This window comes from Eleutherodactylus coqui, chromosome 13, assembly GCF_035609145.1.
Source record: "Eleutherodactylus coqui strain aEleCoq1 chromosome 13, aEleCoq1.hap1, whole genome shotgun sequence".
Classification (NCBI taxonomy): Eukaryota; Metazoa; Chordata; class Amphibia; order Anura; family Eleutherodactylidae; genus Eleutherodactylus; species Eleutherodactylus coqui.
The window spans coordinates 117,812,672-117,826,319 of NC_089849.1; the positions used below are offsets into that span (position 1 = coordinate 117,812,672).

Consider the following 13,648-nt stretch of genomic DNA (forward strand, 5'->3'; position numbering starts at 1 on the left):
AGATGTTAAATACATCAAATGTGGGATAAATTATCAAAACTCAGAAAGGCCTACTTCTACTTAAAACGACCCCGGGGATCCCCGGCTCTAGACCTGGATTGTGATTTGGCATTAAATGGATGCACAAGGGGACCCAGTGTAAAAGTCCTGACAATATCAGTGAATTAGGCATTTTGTGTCAGGATTTGAGATTCTTCCGCAAGAAGGGTTGAGTAATACAACGGTGTAGGGTACAATAATATTGTCACTACTTGCCGGTTTTAACCCTTAATCATGACCTGTCTAAACCTACAACCTAAAACCACCTCTATCTATCTATCTATCTATCTATCTATCTATCTATCTATCTATCTATCTATCTATCTATCTATCTATCTATCTATCTATCTATCTATCTATCTAACCTATCGTATTTGCCTATCTAGCTAGAAATGCTTTTATTATTACATGCTTTAGGTAACTCACCCGAATTGGATTAAATATGAACTTGGTCCAAACCACTTCCGATTTACATCACTTTGTTCACTTGTCATTACTATTTGGAGCTCTGGGGTGCCTCTGGAAGATATATGCACACCCAGTTGTGCTCGTACTTACTCCATAGGTGCTGGCAATTAATTAATGGCAGGATCTACTGAAAAATAGCATGTTCCATTGCGAGCCTATGTAATAATATATTGTCCTCCTATAATATTGGCATTGTAGAATAGTCAGTGCATACATCACATCATCAGCCTTGTATATTGCATAGTATACAGAACATATCACAGAATTAAGGTATCCATGTGATGACAACTTGACATCCTGAGGTACAATAGATCTTTTAACACAGTGAGAATATTGGGAGTGATATTTTCGTTAACCATACCAGAAGATATAGTCTATATAACCTGTATACTGTTTAGGTATGTAGCATGATACTGCATAAGAATTTTCTATATAGGTACGTATCAATTATTCTAGATTGTTACATATGCACTTACAATGGATGGATGGAGGTATGGATAGATATTAGTTAAGATAATTTTTCTAGAGAAGTCTTTGTAAACTGTGTAGAGTATATATGTGCCTATACATAATTCTTGCAATGTGGTAATGGTTCCATGCATGCTTTTATATTAATGTGTCTATCTCTTCAATATTAATGTGTCTATCTCTTCATTATTTATCTCATATCTAATCTATCTATCTAATCTAATCTATTTATTCTTCATAAGGCGATGCCAAACCAGGATGTCTATTTGCCCGGTGTTTTAGGGAAAGCACCTGGAGTGCCACACAACACAAATGACTGTACACAAAACATGGAAAAGATAGGGGAGAGACGGAAATACAAAAGCTGAATCAGCCCTTTAATCAGGAAAGTGTCAAGGGGACTTTCATTATAGCTTCCCTTCCCTCCCCCATCACCCAATTTCCTTTCCTTGGAAAGAGGCAGTTGATAAAATGTGATCAGTGGACACTGGGCAGCAATAACATAGGACAGCTAACCTTTCATAGCCACCATTCAATCAATGCGCTGACCTCCTCCACACATTGGTGTATAATGTTAATTATCCCCATCAGATCCGGGTACAGGCCAAAATAATACACACTCATTGACTGACTTCCACCATGAGTACGCTCTCCTTCACCAAAGAAACCCTTGCACCACCTTTCCGACACATCATGGACTTAACTTTTGAGGTAGTATACAGAAATGGGGATATACTGCAGAAATATATAAATGTACAGGGTGGACTACCGAAAAGTAGTCCGTCACTACATTTTTAGGAAAGCTGTCTACAAACAAATCTGTCTTTGTTGCCCATAGCTACCAATCACAACACAGCATCCATTTTTTCCTGGGCAGTATAAGAAATGAAAGCTGTGCTGTGATTGGTTGCCACGGGCAACAAAGAGATTTTCATTCTAGACAGCTTTTATAAGAGTGTGGTTGTCGGACTAATTTTTCGTGGTCCATCCTGTAGAAGTGACCAAAAAACGCCTGTAGGCATATATATGGAGGTTCAGTAGCGCCCAATGTAACTCTATGAGGGCTCTACAGCTGTGTACAACACGGAACCCTATTATGGCTGTGTACATAAGGGCCTGTTCATAGGTATGTTCATACTATCCCCATGTGTGGTTACTTTGTACCTCTATCACTCTATAGAAGAATACACATTGATAAGGATTTAATATTTTGCGCTACTGATTTGTAGCCATTGCTAAATGATATTATGGTATTTGCATTGAATTGTGGAGGTCTTCGGTCCTTACAACCACCGGCTCAGTCTGTTTGGATTGTATCTCAACATCCGACTATACACACCCTACAAAGTGTCGACTGAAAATTAGAGCCATTGCCTGCTTGCTCTATATAGTCCATTCCTTCTGCTGTCAGTCTAGACAGGTTTACATAGTAAATGAGACTTGGAATAAAACAAATAGATTTCTGACAGAATGTAGGAGTCTTAAGAGTAAACTGCCCCCTAATACATAAATGCTATATACAGTGTATGTGTACGTAATGATATGCTTATATGCACAGAAAGAAGGCCCATATACATACATAAATATGTTGGAAAATATAATTACATAGATATGTCGGAAAATATCATTATTGCTGGGTTTGAGATAGATGAGAGAGTGATAGATATGAGATAGATAGATAGATAGACTATACTGCCATAAAGTGTTATATAATATATATTTTTAAAATTTATTTATTTATGTATATCTTTCCATCTGTCCTCTGTTTATTTAGTATCTTACTATGTATGTTTCTACTTAGCTACTATATATATTTCATATCCAACAATCAAAATGTCTATTTATATTCCTCTAATAAAAAATATTAAATGCAAAGGTGGAAATGAGCATTCTAAATATATTTGCAATGATGTATGGATAGATAGATAGATAGATAGATAGATAGATAGATAGATAGATAGATAGATAGATAGACAGACTGATATGAGATAGATAAGAGATATAGATATTGTATGTTAGTACTGCAGCAGCAGATCCCCCACCCTGCGCGGTAGCCTTCCATGTGCTGGGTATTCCTTGCAGTGACATTACCCCCCCCCCCCTCCACTCTTTAGAACAGTTTACTTAATTCCTTGTTAAATGTAGATCCTAATTTGTATCTAAATATAAGCAGTGTGTTCACACACATCTCTGCGCCGGGTTGTGTGAGGTGCTCACAATGGAGCCCCCATCTGTTTTGAATTAAACTTTACTTTCATTTAGCCCGTGCTGCTAATATGGAAATTATTAATAATACGGTTATAATGGCAATAACAATAATCTCAGCATTCAGCAGGTAATTGAGAAGTCGGGGTGCTTGGTATGGATAAGGGGGGTACATCAATGACCAGAGAGGGGGTCAGTGGTCAAAGCACAGCTGCATAATCCAGACTGCATTGAACCCCCCCCCTCCCAAATAAGAGGCTTCCCCATGCAGGCTGAAGATGTGGGACTTGGGTTGCATGAAGCGAGTTGTTGCATGTCACAGGGAGCATGTTGTGATACACAGGTAATTAGTGATGTGAGGCAGCAGACAGCACAGGCTGCCTTAACACACCCAAATATCAACAGCCTCTGAGTGATCAGTGCAGGCTGCGTGTACCAACCGAACACATCACACACATACAGCAAGACCAGAGGATGGACAGGCAGATTTGAGACAGATATGAAATTATGTATTACCTCTCAAAATAAATAGTTTTTAGATTTTCTGCCTTGCCGTAAACAATGTTAGTGATTCCTAATCTATATCTGAGGATTTATCTTGACTATGAATATATCAGAATTCTACAATGGCTTTGCTGGTCTTTACAACGTCACAATGCGCAGCATAAATCCATCATATATAGATACAAATATTCCTATATCTTTAAAGGGAATATTTTAGAAGTACACCCACAGAATCCCCACACAATGGTAATGTCACATATATCCCGCGTATACACTGACACACTATAACCTTTTTATGTGTAACATAAGGAACCCTTTATTGCAACAATTAATGTATGTTTAAGCATGCAAGTTAACCCCTTGTTGTCGCGTTCTATAATCAGCCTGACCCTCGATCTCTACCCATCACATAGCCATGACAGGGAGCCTATTGTCCCCATCCAGAGGTCCAGATAAGATCAGTCCATGGCCACTGGGGGAGGGGAGGCTGCATGTGCCTGACCAGAGAAAGGGAGAGGGTTTATTACAGCCCAGTCTTGTTAGTTATTAATTATCAATGCAAACATGGACTTTGGGCAGATCAATGGTATTGAGTGCAGTTGATGTTTGAAATCATGGACAGCCAAGTGATGGATGAGCTATCCAGATGGGTTTGGATGCTGGAAATTCTCCTGGTGGAACTATATAGACGAAGAATGAAGTCTCCTAGGTAGAAGAGGGGGATTGCGCTGTCCCTGCTCTGCTGCGCCCAGGCGCAACCTTATCTCCAGCTTTCAGGGACCCCCAGACCCTTCTGAGCTTGTCCACTTAAGTATGCAGGGAACAGACACACTATCTGCGCTCTTGCAAAAAAAAAGCTAACGAAAATTGCTTTAAAACAAGACTTGCATAAATTATTCAGTCCTGAAAATATCCCATTAAAAATCCTCCCATCAGCGCTTATAAAATCTGACCATAAATGCGCCCCTTTCCGCGTTTCATATTCTAATGGAAGGATTCTCTTACGACTACAAGATGAAATCTAGTTTTCTACCATACTAACGATTTACCATGTGCACGCCAAGTATAGAAGCATATGCGACTTTATTTTGGGGTTATTATTGAAAACTCGAAAAAATGTCGCCTCGTTAAATAATGCGTATATTGCATTCACCCTGCCTCTGATATGGTTAACAAAAAAACTGCGGTCTTTACTGCCCTTGTTTGCGGTATCAACACATAAAGGCGATTTCCTGATTTAGAAAAATGTAAGTCTTTTTATCTGGTCCTTTGATTGAACGTTTGTTTCCAAATCAAGATATACAATTACAGACCAAAGGAAAAATAAAAAGATTCGAAGCGGAAACAAAAGGCTCTTTGTAGACTCCCCACAGACAGGAACACAGGGCTCACCCGGATCACCCACACCCTGATTCCAGATCCCTGCTTTGACGCCCTTCTAAATTCACTACAAAAAAAAAAATAGTTCTAAATCCTCTGGCTGCATCCTGTAGAAACCCAGGTACAGAAATAAGTTGGTTTAAGTTTATGTTAACTTCCTCTTCAAATACACATTTTACTATATTCATAGAAATAATAAAATCTGTTAGGATATAGAAAATTGTGAAAAAAAGAGAATCTAACAATTGCCAGATATGTATATTATAAAACCCACTTCTCATTTTTAAGTATAGGCTACATATAGTACAATATATTAATATGTTTTTATGTCCTCCGGTCTACTAAAAATCTGACAGCATTGAATGAATATAACTTGCTCCAACCTATATATAAAAATACTCTAGCCAACATATATATACACACACACATACGTATGTATAGATTGGCTAGAGTAACAGATTTTAAAAATATCAACACACAAAAACGACAGAAAAAAGTGTATATTATTACGGTATTATGAGGAGGAATTGATTATGCATAAATAGCCACAAAATTGTGAGTTACTACATTATATTGCTATATTTTAAGTCGTATGATTTTACTATTGAAATATAACATATATATATAACGTTTGTGTATAATACATTATAATGATGATATTATTCTTGACAATTTTCATGGTCTATGCCTTCTCCAGCCATACTGAATTAGCAAAGACTACACATTCTTTGCACTAACAAAACATCATGTGGCTATTAAATAAATGTAAAAAATTAACAACTATCAATATTTTTGTAAATAAGAAAAAATATGAAGTTGCAGATATATATAAACTAAACATGTAAAACGTCAAAATACTAAAAATCATCCTATTTAATCCCACATTTCTTCTGACTTGGTTATTAACTGAAAAATCGATTACTTTAATTAAAAATCTTTGTTTAAAATTTTTTTTTTTTTATTCTCAGCTAAAATTGTATTATTTTTGCTGTGGATATATAAAGTAGACAACAGATGAAGAAAAAAATAATTTGTTTTCTTTGATTTTTTGTTTTCTACTAAATACATTACTTTAATGAACACAAGAGGAAAATATTTTCCATATCAAAATGTATTTGCTGCTTTCTTTTCTAATAATGTTTGTTAATTGTAATAATTTAAATTATTTTAAGAAAGCAAACTATGTATTCAACTAATTTCTAATAACTGTAACAAAATATTTCTGAGAATCTACATAAATATTTGTTGGGATTAAACTCTGCTGTAAAACTATTAAATTATATTAAGATCCTTAAGCGTCTACCTGAATCCAGTCCATAATCTCGTGAGCGAAATAATTAACGATTGATCGGTTTCTATCGTATTCTCATATGTACATTAATAACGATACTGCTTGGTTATCATTTTGTGTTCGGCACAAAATAGTTTTAAAAATGCTCCAAAAAAATGATAAAATGTATCATGCTTTTAAACTCTATCTTTTTTTTTACGGTATTAGTTTCACTACATGGTGAATTTATCCTACTTCTAAAAAGAAGCAAAAAATAGCGTAATTAAATATGTATAATAAGCTATATCTACATTTCTATAAATTATTTTTGTGATAGATATATATATATATATGTGTAACATTTTTTAAAAATTATATGTATACAAAATAAGAAAATAACAATCACCTACCTACAAAGAGTAGTCTTGACTCATTCTTTAGCAATCCAAGAACAAAATGAAGGGAGGGGGTAAAAGCTTGAAAACAGTGCAGTACAACAAGGTTGGTTCCTGTTCTGCCAGAATCTTTAGTCGTTTTTATTGTTGTAGGGGGAAGTTAACCTTGATTGCTGCTCCTTATTTTGACTGTGTGGTCACTGTACAGCTCCTTTTGTACTTGGCTGTTTTATGTTGTCTTTATATCTATCTATATGTATATATTTGGTACCTCACAGCTTAGGGGTCTCTCTCTACCTGCCTTGCAATGGAGTAAATCCATTCAATTAGAGCAGAGGCTGCTGGTAGCTGTATAATCACAAATTTATGGCTGTGTGACGTATCTCCTCTCCCACAATGGAGTCCCAGTGACATTAAACAGAAAATTGATGAGAGAGAAGCGAAATTTAATCTCTTTTCCCCCCATCCAGGCATTTAAATGTTGTTTCCCTTCCCTGGCCTTTAACTCTTCATACACCGGGGTGCCCAGCCAATGCCGCTCAATGCCACTCTGGCACTAAAAGGGTGCACATACATATTTATTCTATTGCACTCCTCCTACACCATTGCAATGCAAACACACGACTGTGCAGTGACATCCAGATCTTTATTGAGAGTAGATGCACTTACCTTGGTTTAAAGAAACAGCATTAAGTCCACAGAAAGCATGCATGACCCCCTCCCCCATAAAGCAATACAGCCCCCTCCCCACCCCCACAATGCAGCCAGTCCAGTCCTGGATAGAGATCAAGCCTTGATACATTGTACCACCAGTCAACAAGGCCTATGAGGAAACACAGTCGCCCCCATGTCTTCTTGGCAACGTTGCGGCCGCAGTCTTCCTCTGTGCGTCAGCTCAGCGCTCCGTCTCTTGCCCGCGGTTTTCTGCGCTTGTCGCATTACCGACCTTCTTCTGCGGTCTTAAAGGAACCGCGCATTATTCCTTTGCAAGCTCCCGGGGCCGCTATTGTCCACTATGCCTACAAAACACCGCCCCAGGGTGTGACATCCTTGTCCCCTCCCTGAGGCTGAGCCCGGATGGTTGCATTTGTGTATTGCAAGGCAGATAAACATACCATGGTCTGATGATATTACGATCTTGCTGTAAGAGAAATTTGCCTAGCTTTTCATAGGGCTCAATTGATAGATATGGTGGAGGTTTACGGTGTCTTATTTGATCACTGGACTGCATAACATGAAATAGTTCTAGAAATGACAACTTATAGTATATGTATTATGGGGAATATGGGGTCAGCAATCAGGCATCAAGAACATTTGCACTTATGTTCTATCTATATGTGGAGGTAACTTGCATCTGAGGGCATTTTTTTTTCATTTTCCTTATCAGATCTTGTAAGACTATGTACACATGCCCTTGCAGCCTCTATGAGGTTGCCAAAGCTGGAGGGCACCCCTGCAGGGAAAATGTAGTATTGCACTCATTGTCCAAAAAAATCAAACACCTAGGAGTTACAGTAATCAAATGAAACTTTCTCTGTGTGATCGTATTGCTGTTATAAGTAAGTGGTTACAATACCAGAGCAAAAGGAGAATTTATAGCAGAAAACTGACCCCTTGAAGGGAGGCTCTAGTACCCTGTTGTACCGCCTCTAGCTTGGATACAAGATGTAATACTGGCATGGAGGCTCTAGTACCCTGTTGTACCGCCTCTAGCTTGGATACAAGATGTAATACTGGCATGGAGGCTCCAGTACCCTGTTGTACTGTCTCTAGCTTGGATATAAGATGTAATACTGGCATGGAGGCTCTAGTACCCTCTTTTACCACCTCTAGCTTGGATACAAGATGTGATTCAGGGGGCATGGGGGCTCTAGTACCCTGTTGTACCGCCTCTAGCTTGGATACAAGATGTGATATGGGTGGGCATAGATGCTCTAGTACCCTGTTGTACTGCCTCTAGCTTGGATACAAGATGTGATACGGGAGGCATGAAGGCTCTAGTACCCTGTTGTACCACCTCTAGCCTGGATACAAGATGTGATACAGGTGGGCATGGAGGCTCTAGTACCCTGTTGTACCCCCTCTAGCTTGGATACAAGATGTGATATGGCTGGACATGGAGGCTCTACTACCCTGTTGTACCGCCTCTAGCTTGTATAAAAGATGTGATATGGGTGGGCATAGAGGCTTTAGTACCCTGTTGTACCGCCTCTAGCTTGGATACAAGATGTAATACCGTCATGAAGTCTCTAGTACCCTGGTTGGACTGCCTCTAGCCTGGATACAAGATGTGATACGGGGGGCATGGAGGCTCTAGTACCCTGATGTACCACCTCTAGCTTGGTTACATGATATGATATGGGTGGGCATAGAAGCTCTAGTACCCTGTTGTACCGCCTCTAGCTTGTATAAAAGATGTGATACGGGGGGCATAGAGGCTTTAGTACCCTGTTGTACCGCCTCTTTCTTGGATACAAGATGTAATATCGTCATGGAGGCTCTAGTACCCTGTTTTACCACCTCTAGCTTGGATACAAGATGTGATACGGGTGGGCATAGAGTCTCTAGTACCCTGTTGGACCGCCTCTAGCCTGGATACAAGATGTGATACGCGGGGCATGAAGTCTCTAGTACCCTGTTGTACCACATCTAGCTAGGATACAAGATGTGATACAGGTGGGCATAGATGCTTTAGTACCCTGTTGTACTGCCTCTAGTTTGGATACAAGATTTGACACGGGAGACATGGAGGCTCTAGTAGCCTGATGTACCACCTCTAGCTCGGATACAAGATGTGATATGGGTGGGCATAGATGCTCTAGTACCCTGTTGTACTGCCTCTAGTTTGGATACAAGATTTGATACGGGAGACATGGAGGCTCTAGTACCCTGCTGTACTGCCTCTAGCTTGGATACAAGATGTGAAAGAGGCAGGCATGGTGGCTTTAGTACCCTGTTGTACTGGCTCTAGCTTGAATATGAGATGCGATATGGGAAGGCATGGAGGCTCTAGTACCCTGTTGTACCACCTTTAGCTTGGATGCAAAATGAGGAGGACGGACTTGGAGCCATACAGGTTCTGTATGGTATCCTGCAGCATATCGCTCCACATTTGCTGTAGCTGAGCCCCTAGATCGTGCAAACCCGTAGGCTGTTAAAGTTGGCATCCCAGATGGTCTCATACATATTCTACTGGCGGTAAAATTTGGCGATCGGGCAGCCACGGATGTGTGACAATGTTGTGGAGGCTTTCCTGTGACACCTTTGCTGTGTGCTGCCTTATCCTGCTGGAAAATGCTTCTTGGAAGCCGCAATGAGAGGAATACATGTGGCTGCAGGATGTCCTGAAAATATCAATGAAATGTCATTATCCCTCATACCAGGGGCGTAACTATAGAGGGTGCAGGGGATGCGGTTGCACCCAGGCCCAGGAGCCTTACGGGGCCCATAAGACCTATCTTCTCCATATAGGGAGCCCAGTACTTTGAATAAAGAATTATAGTTGGGGGCCCTGTTACAGGTTTTGCATTAGGGCCAATGAGCTTCAAGTTACGCCTCTGCCTCATACCACTACTTGGGGGGATCGACTGTTGTATGAGATGGCCCCCCAGACTAGCAGTGGGGGCAGTGTGGTGCTTCACAGTAAAGGCAGGATTGAGGCGCTCACGACGAGGTCTCCAGACACGAACACGGCCGTCATCAGCACCCAAACTAAATCTAAATTAGTTGCCGAAGACAACCTGGTTCCCCTCTGTAGTGTTCAGTTTCATCGTTCACAACACCACTGCAAGTGGAGGCAACAGTGGATAGTTGTCAAAGACAGTATACGTAATGGGTGCCGTGAGGCTAAATGTTCTTCAGCCAAACACCTGGAAATGGTTCTGTCAGACACAGGGGTGTAACAATGGTGCCACGAGTCTCTAAATGACAGACAACAAAACAGTTGGAGCTGCTCGTGCTTGTCATACCATCAGATGAACCGCTCTACTGTTGGTCTGTCGAGGGCAGTCTGAGCCCGGTCACCTTGTGTGCCCCCATCCACTGGTCCCAACACCTCCTAACAGTCTGGTCAGAACGGCTGTGGGGGACAATTTGTTGATACGATCATCCAGCTTCTCACATCCCAATAATGCGCCCCTCTCAGACTCTGGGAACGGGGTGAAATCTCGTTGATTGCATCGTAGAGGCATCTAGTGGTCAACAAGCTCTACACAAGCAGAAGAAGAGGTCACTGCACACAAGGAGCCTCCAAGAGCCTTTTATAGGCCAAGGGGGAACCACTTTTAGGGCCTCCGGTGACAAGACCGTTCATCTAATCACCACAACTCTCATCATTTACAGATCTGCCTGAGATGGAACTGCATGCCGGGTTTTGCAGCAGAAGGGGCTTGTTTTTTTTATTTACAAAGAATGTAAATGCACAAAGGTGTCGCAGGATGTGACAATCAGAGATTTGTGCCTGTTAATACATTTGTCTCACTTATGCCACTGATAGTTTACTTAGACTGGCATATGAAACATCAGTCTAAGTAAACATGCCCCAATGCCTCTAGGGCAGTATAACTGTGCAATGCACAATGCATTGGAATATATCACAGTTTTTATCTTACAGAGATGCAATGTAAGTCAATAAAATTGCATGCAATAAAGTTATATTCATGAGGCCAAATGGATCAGGCTACACATTTATATAGCGCATACTTATTCCGCAGCTCTGTGTATCACTCGATGACTCTTAGTGGGCTTCACAGTCTAAGTTCACCTTCAGTGTTTCCTTAAAATAAGACCCTGTCTTATAATGATTTTTGCCCCAAGAGAGGTGTTAGGTCTTATTTTCGGGGGATGTCTTATTATATTTACCTAGCAGGCTCAGTCCAGGTCACCCCCACTGCTCTCCGGAGCTCTGACATGCTCAGCCGCAGCATTAATTGGCCAATTCATAATTCCCGTCTCCACAATGTGATGGCTGTGATTGATTCAATCGAGAAACAATCGGAGTCATCGCTTCCTAGAGGTGGGATTTATGAATCCCATAACCAGGAAGAGATCTTTTGTGGGCGGTCCTAGGACTGAAAGAAGCGTGTCGGAGTTCTGTAATGCAGCTAGTATAGGGCTTATATTTCAAGCCTCCCCAAAATCAGGGAAGGGCTTATTTTCAGGGTAGGTCTTATTTGCAGGGGAAACAGTACGTTTTTTAGAGTGTGAGGGAAAACTGGAGTACCTGTAGGTGCTGCCCGCTCTATAATGTATATATGTCCAAGTAGGAAAATATGGACATAGTTATAATCTACATGCTATGGAGTGCAAAGGTTTGTGCTATTAAGTTCATGACATAAACTTGGTAAATGTGCTTAAAATAACTACTTCTGGTGTTTAAAAGGGATGAGCAGATTCTTGAAGTATTAGATGGATCTGTGGTGGTTCTGTCAGTAGCACTGTTCCCTTGCAGTTGTACAGTCTGAGGGTGCGTTCGCACGAGCGCAGCGTATAATCGCCGGAAAGAACGTTTTTCGCCGATCACGACCAGAGCTAGAAAGCGTATTTTTGTTTGTTCCTACTTTTCAAACGGTCTTTTCGGCCATCGAATATTCGCCGGCACGTATTTCGGTCGCATATGTCCGTTTTTCCGCGGGTTGCCGTTTTTCCGCGCCGTAAAATCGCCCATGTGAACGAATACATTCGAAACCATTGCCTCAGATGGTCATGTATATACGTTTGGTCGCAAAAACGCGCCGTTTATGCGCTCGTGTGAACGCACCCTGAGTTTGAATCTGACCAATAGCAGCATCTACATGGAGTTTGTATTTGCTCTCTGGGTTACCTCCATACTGATAGGTTGTTTTGGCATTTAGATTGTGAACCCAATGGGCATAGTGACCAATGTCAGTGATGACAATCTTTGTACATTGCTATTAGAATAATAATGGAGGCTTATGGTGGGTTAAGCTGGTGGAAAGGTCATTAGAGAAGATGGTGCTAAGGCGTACTATAGAGTTCACAAGTGGTCATTAATATCTGACTAATGTTTATCATGGCATAATACGGTATATGACTTTAAAATGTTGAGCATGTATAAATAGACATGATGAAAAGTTTGGATGTGGCCATTGGATGTTTTTGGACTTTGGCCCGAGTGTGCCTTGGCCGGGGTTTAGGATTTCAGCATTTAAACTTTGACTTGATGAAAGGATTTTCCATTATCTCCTGTCATTGATCTACCACGGTTGGTTCCTTTTCACCAGGTGTATCCATATAAATATATATAAATGTGGCTAGGTTTTTCAAACTGTAGACAAATGTATAATCCATGGTCCTACTGGACACAGTGTTCTGTTCATAGCCGAATAATCCTGAGGATACTTATTACTTCTGGCCAAGATACTAGGAATGAAAAAAGGACAATTGCCATGATATATCCACCACTTAGGGGTTTCCAACACCTTAAGCCCCATTTACACGCAAAGATGATTGCTCAAAATCTGTTCAAAAGATAAGGAGAATGACAGATTTGAGCGATCATTTTGCATAAAATACTAATGGGCACTAATGCCAATTAGTACTTTATCAGCTTCATTTGCGTGCAAACGAGCCTCCAGGAGCTGTTGCAGAACTCAGCAGGAGCTCCGCAATTAGCTCCATTGTTCTGCCATGGGTGACTTAGAGAAAACAATGTAATCTCTAGCTCCCCATGTAGCTAACAGCCTGAGGTCTGTTTTCTCTCACATGCTGCTCAGAGAATAAAATGTTATCTCCTGTTCCCCCATGGGGTCTGAAGGATGGTTTTTAAACTCAACTAAAAATCGTTGTTCAAACGAAAAGTGCACGATAGTAGCATTTACACACAATGACTATCGTTAAAAAGCCATTGTTTTAACTTATTTTTAAAAAAAATCATATTTCTCGTTTTAACGAATTTTGA

General features: G+C 40.5%; 1 protein-coding gene across 1 annotated transcript in view; it reads right to left on the minus strand.

Moving 5' to 3' along the window:
• The window catches only part of BAHCC1 (BAH domain and coiled-coil containing 1), a 155,267-nt gene extending 148,219 nt beyond the window's left edge, over positions 1-7,048 (minus strand). The window contains exon 1 of the mRNA XM_066586712.1: positions 6,745-7,048. The gene's annotated coding sequence lies outside the window, so the exon portion shown is untranslated. The remainder of the gene's footprint in view (positions 1-6,744) is intronic.
• Positions 7,049-13,648: the final 6,600 nt, after the last annotated feature.